General features: G+C 39.8%; 2 non-coding genes across 2 annotated transcripts; both read left to right on the top strand.

The window, feature by feature from the left end:
* Positions 1 to 3,598: 3,598 nt before the first annotated feature.
* LOC140310734 (U5 spliceosomal RNA) lies at positions 3,599 to 3,712 on the top strand. The gene has a single exon (XR_011916778.1). It is a non-coding gene; the product is annotated as a U5 spliceosomal RNA (small nuclear RNA).
* A 308-nt stretch (positions 3,713 to 4,020) lies between these two features.
* Positions 4,021 to 4,204, top strand: LOC140310359 (U2 spliceosomal RNA). Its single transcript, XR_011916438.1, has one exon. It is a non-coding gene; the product is annotated as a U2 spliceosomal RNA (small nuclear RNA).
* The last annotated feature ends 2,150 nt before the right edge of the window (positions 4,205 to 6,354 follow it).

Genomic DNA, 6,354 nt, shown 5'->3' with positions numbered 1-6,354 from the left:
TGGGTTGTTTATAGCAAATAGAGGTAGGTTTAAATTACATGAAAAAGGTTTCCCTCTTAGTTTGCATACATGTTGTATATGGTATCATGGGCTAATCTACAGAGAATTCACTAATAGAACAGGTTGCCCATAAAGTTTACATGTAGTTCTCGCTCTGACTGATACTATGAGAGCCAACTGCAGGGGGTCGTAAGAATGCATCATGCTGTGGCACTGAACAGTAAGGACAAATGGGTTCATTAAGAATGCAAAGTACAGTGTGGTAAACAGTATATGTCGTTGTCTTAGTTCGCAAGTAAACAAATGAACATATATGATGTTCACTAGGATGCACCATGCTGTGTGGGAATGAGACAACGTCTTACTTCACAAGTAAACAGAATCAATCTGTTACTAACCGTAGGGTGGATATAAACTAAGTGTGAAGAGCAAATGGGTTGAAATTAGCACTTCAAGAAATTTTTAAAACACTCCCTTATTTCTATGGAGGGGGGTAAGACTATATAAAATGGTTCAGGCATTTACGTCAGGGGCTCAACCGACAGGATAGGAACCATGGACACAGGTACGCAAAAAGTCTCCTTAAAACTTTAAAAAAAAAAAAAAACAACAAAAAAAAACCAAAAAAAAAAAAACCAACAACAAACAACTTTTTTAGGACGGAAAACAAGAGCTGACATCCATACACAGCCAACCGGCGGTTCTTTGGCACTCTTAGGAGTATTCAACGGTAAGTAAAAAAGATCTGATGATAAACATATGAATGCGTGTATAATTATATTACCACACCATGACAGAGTGTTAATTTCCAGAGTTGGACGCAGAGGATTTGGATGACTTCATATTGACGCAAGCCGATTATGGTAATGTTACTTTAACTTTAATAACCTTTAACAAGTGAAATGTTTCAATGAAATAACAACAGATGTAATTGTTCACAGATTTACTAAACAGTGTGGAGCAAGGCCGAAAAAAGAAGAACCCAGCCGTGTTCGAAGGTGAATTGACTTTAAACGCGCCGGGAGGGGGAAACGGACTTTCCCTGAATAAATCCCGGCTACGACGAAGACTGCTCCCTGTACAACACAACCAGTTTTCAACTGAGTGTCCGAGTGTTAGTACAGAGGACGGACGGCAGGAAACATCTGTTCTACACACACCACCGAGTATACCTTACAGCCCACGAGAAACCCAACGACCCGAGTCGCCTGTGAGCGGCTACCATACCGACACGGCTGCAGGGGCTGAAGGGGCTGTCGGTTTACTAGGCTGCATAACGGCGCAGCTATTAGAGGCGCCAAGCGTTGCTCGCGGGGAGGAGGGACCCCTCGCTAAACAGCCTGATCAGCGGGGTAAGTTTTTAAAAAAAACTCATCACTCATTGTTTTTGTTTTCTCACGTGAGCGCGTAAGCGTCATACGTCATCAACACGGATGTGACGCATAGGGAGAGCGTGAAGGGTGAGAGGGGTTAAAAGAGCGCAGCCTTTTTTTTTCCAGTAGAACTCATGTCTGGTGCCTGTAAAACAAGCCAGTTGATATATTATTACTGCTCTGTCCACTTATCCGTGCTGCATTCAACGGGAGAATTACATGGTAACATCTATGCAAATTTCACATAGTGTATACTTAAGCAAGGTTTTTTTTTTTTTAAATTTATTTATTTATCTATTTTACGCTATTAAACTGTGTTTCAATTTGACAGAATCTGATGTTATAGCTCCCGTGAGGTCCGTGGTGTAGAATCGGCGGTGCAATAGAGTGCGCAACAGACTGTCGCTTGTCGAAGGGCTAATGAAAGGTACAGCCTATTATTATTATTATTATTATTATTATTATTATTATTATTATTATTATTATTATTATTATTATTATTATTATTATTATTATTGTTATTTTAAATTATTATTATTAATTTTTTTTTAAATTTTTTTATATATAATTTCTTTAATTTTTTTCATTTATTTTAATTTAAATTTTTAATTTTTAATTAAATTTTTTTTTTTTTTTAAACTTTAATTTAAATTTTTAATTCTTAATTTTTTTTTATTTATTTATTTTTTTTATTTATTTATTTTTTTTAAATTCACAATCACTGAACCAGGTATATTCAAAATACTTTTATGGTTATTTCTCCTTCAACCACAGAGGCCGATCTGTCAATAGAACGGATAAATCCTCCAAACCGGCCCGACCCTCGTCTGTGGAGGAAAAGAAACGCTACCATCCGACGTGAAAGATCAAGAGCTCGGGCATTCATGAGAAGTAGCGAGATTCTTATACAGAGAATTAACCGTGACTTGGCCGTGATTTCGAAGTAAAGTAAATGTGTGTATATATATATAAGTAGATATCTTAACCCCTCTTAGCCATTCTCAATTCTGTGTAAAGATGGATAATCAAGCAGGCAGAGCTGTGCCGGCTGTAATATCCGAGGCTGTGGGAAATTTGGAAAACATGTTTCTTGTGACAATCAAGTCAGCGAAACAGCGTATACACGTCAAGACACTGAATCAAGTTTGCCACAAGAACTCATAAGTTTGGCAGTATTGCTCTGCCGTCAGCAATCATACACCCATTTTATTTTCGTGAGACATGTGCAAGCACCTGTTCATCTACTGTTCTATCACTATGAATTAGTGATCTATTATCAATAAGGATACTTCTACAACTACTATCAAAGTATGTCCGGACTTCTTATGTTGTCAGTTGCTATATATGAATAAGTGGGTAGCTACTGACAAGCATTAAGCATGTCACACAGCCCAAACATATAACATTTCAGGACACACCACACAGTTAACAACCACAGTGAAGTGTCAAAGCCCAAACATGTAACATTCAACAGGACACTTACACAACACATTCAAATCAAACAGTCAGACAACATACAAGAACATATACCCCAGCCGGCATTGCTCCCTGCCTATTTTCCTACAGCTCACTATGTGTGCGCACACCTTTATTCACAAACTCTTCAACTTATACTCTTTTACCAAAGCTGCTACAGCTCGATTGGCCGAATACCCTTAGATCCTATTTCGGTGAATTTGACATCTGCCTTACATGTAACAGATTAGCGGTTTAGCAGTTTTAATTTAGTTCGAGTGAAGGAATTCATTTTATCGCAAAATCCGAAATTGTGAAGAACTCATGAAAGTAAGCTTATTCTCGGATTCCTGAAACTTTAGATTTGCTCTTTCTTTTACTGCAAAGTACAACGTTGTTTTTTTTTTTATTAAATCTTTCTAGACATGGTAAATATGAAGGACAAAGCAGTTTTAACATAGTTTGAGTGAAGGAATTCATTTTATAGATAAAATCCCAAGAGTCTGCTGAGAAAAGAGAGTGAATGCGAAGTAGACTTTAACACGGCTCTGGGAGCGAGCCGAGTGTGGGCTAACCGGGAGAATTGCTTGAAAGAAACGCGACACCGAATGAGCGGTCAGAACAAAGCCTCAATACGGTGTTCCCGTGGTGTTTTTGTTGCTGCCTTGTCGATTGCACAGGGGCAAGCGTTTCAACCAAGCAACGCTCACCATGGGGAAGGTGGCTATGGCAACTAGCCTGATGCCCTGCTCCCGCAGTGACGGATAATCGTACTCTGGTTTCTCTTCATAACATACAAGTCTTTCGCCTTTTACTAAAGACTTTCGTGGAGAGCAGCACTAATGAGTTGTTTCTATTTTTGGCAGGCTTTACCTTTGCGGGTGAAGCCCTTTCTGTCTGTGCAAAATAAATTTTGTTACTGTGCAGAGTTACTTCTCTGAGTAGAGTCGCCTTACTTGTTGCGATTGTGCCGATGTTCGAAGCTGGAGTGCAAAGTTGTTGCTTGAATGGTGCTTGCTGGAGCATGCGGGAGTGCAAAGTTATACCATTTAAAAGGGCTGAAGAGTGCTCAGTGCAGCGGGTGGGCGGAGGTGCAACGTGACACTCTGGCCACCTATGGCCATAAAAAGAACACTGCTACAAGTGCGCATTGTGCCAGCAAGGGCCCTCGGACCTGAAACAGTGGACAGTTATCGCTTCTCGGCCTTTTGGCTAAGATCAAGTGTAGTATCTGTTCTTATCAGTTTAATATGTCCTCTATACGAGGACTACATATTAAATGGATTTTTAAGAATAGGAGTTGAAAAAGAAGCTTGCTCCGTTCACTCCAAGCATCGACCCAGTACTGCAGTGCCGCTGGGAACGGTGCGCTCTTCTCTGCTCTTGTGAAAAAGCAAACAGCGATGCAGGATGGAAGTTTCAGGGAGCCCAAGATGAAACTTTCTTTTAATCTGCTGAGAAAAGAGAGTGAATGCGAAGTAGACTTTAACACAGCTCTGGGAGCGAGCTGAGTGTGGGCTAACCGGGAGAATTGCTTGAAAGAAACGCGACACCGAATGAGTGGTCAGAACAAAGCCTCAATACGGTGTTCCCGTGGTGTTTGTGGCTGCCTTGTCTTTTGCACAGAGTAAAAGACAAGGCAGCCATCGAATAGGGCCCGATTGTTCCTACTTGGTCAGCCGAGGAGCAAGGGGGGGGGAGCAAGTGTCTCAACCAAGCAAATCTCACCAAGTAGGAACAATCGGGCCCTATTCGATGGCTGCCTTTTCTTTTACTCTATGCAAAAGACAAGGCAGCAACAAAAACACCACGAGAATCCCGTATTGAGGCTTTGTTCTGACCGCTCATTCGGTGTCGCGTTTCTTTCAAGCAATTCTCCCGGTTAGCCGACACTCGGCCCGCTCCCATAGCCGTGTTAAAGTCTACTTCGCATTCACTCTCTTTTCTCTGCAGACTCTTGGGATTTTATCTATAAAATGAATTCCTTCACTCAAACTATGTCAAAACTGCTTTGTCGTTCATATTTACCATGTCTAGAAAGATTTAAACAAAAAAAACAACGTTGTACTTTGCAGTAAAAGAAAGAGCAAATCTAAAGTTTCAGGAATCCGAGAATAAGCTTACTTTCATGAGTGCTTCACGATTTCGGATTTTGCTATAAAATGAATTCCTTCACTCAAACTAAATTAAAACTGCTAAACCGCTAATCTGTTACATGTAAGGCAGATGTCAAATTCACCGAAATAGGATCTAAGGGTATTCGGCCAATCGAGCTGTAGCAGCTTCGGTAAAAGAGTATAAGTTGAAGAGTTTGTGAATAAAGGTGTGCGCACACATAGTGAGCTGTAGGAAAATAGGCAGGGAGCAATGCCGGCTGGGGTATATGTTCTTGTATGTTGTCTGACTGTTTGATTTGAATGTGTTGTGTAAGTGTCCTGTTGAATGTTTGGGCTTTGACACTTCACTGTGGTTGTTAACTGTGTGGTGTGTCCTGAAATGTTATATGTTTGGGCTGTGTGACATGCTTAATGCTTGTCAGTAGCTATCCACTTATTCATATATAGCAACTGACAACATAAGAAGTCTGGACATACTTTGATAGTAGTTGTAGAAGTATCCTTATTGATAATAGATAAACTAATTCATAGTGATAGAACAGTAGATGAACAGGTGCCTGCACGTCTCACGAAAATAAAATGGGTGTATGATTGCTGACGGCAGAGCAATACTGCCAAACTTATGAGTTCTTGTGGCAAACTTGATTCAGTGTCTTGACGTGTATACGCTGTTTCGCTGACTTGATTGTCACAAGAAACAAAGTGTGTTTGATAAGATCCGACCATTTTATTACGGGAGGATCAGTATGTATGGATTCTGATGTGACTGATAAACCCATTCGTATCTTAAGCATAATCTAATACGTGAGACAACGCCCTGGCACACAATCAAAAAAAAAAAGAGAGAGCGGTTTTGTGTCCCCACAGTCCATAATGTAGAAAAGAGAGAAAAAAGCCTTTCTGATTTGGTGTGTGTGCTCATAGTGCAGAGTGTAGAGAAAAGAGAGAAAAGAAAGCCGTTTTGGTGTCACGGGTGTTGTGACTTACACACACACATTTCTGAATTGAGAAAAGAAATTATTTTAGAGGAAGCAGTAGAGTTTAGATCCCACATTTGTTGATAGGCATTCATTTATTTCTTCGCTTCTGATGAAGTTTCAACAATAAACAACAAACTTTGTATTATGAGAAAGAACCAGACTCATTCTTCAGGAATCCGAAAATAAGCACGAATTCGGATTCTCCTATAAAACGAATTAATTAACTCAAACCAAGTTAAGACTGCTTTGTCCTTCATATTTATTCATGTCTAATCAAGTTTCAACGATAAACAACGTACTTTGTAGAATGTGAAAGAACTTCTTCAGCAATAAGCATCTCTCGACATATGACGAAATACAGATTTTGTTATAAAATTAATTTCTTCTATCAGCGTGACTTAAAACTGTTTGTCCTCCTTATTTATCCAC

The sequence above is a fragment of the Leuresthes tenuis genome, unplaced genomic scaffold (assembly GCF_036924035.1).
Source record: "Leuresthes tenuis unplaced genomic scaffold, fLeuTen1.0.hap1 SCAF_6, whole genome shotgun sequence".
Lineage (NCBI taxonomy): Eukaryota > Metazoa > Chordata > Actinopteri > Atheriniformes > Atherinopsidae > Leuresthes > Leuresthes tenuis.
Note: the sequence above shows the minus strand (reverse complement) of the source record. Positions and strands in the feature narration are given on the sequence as shown.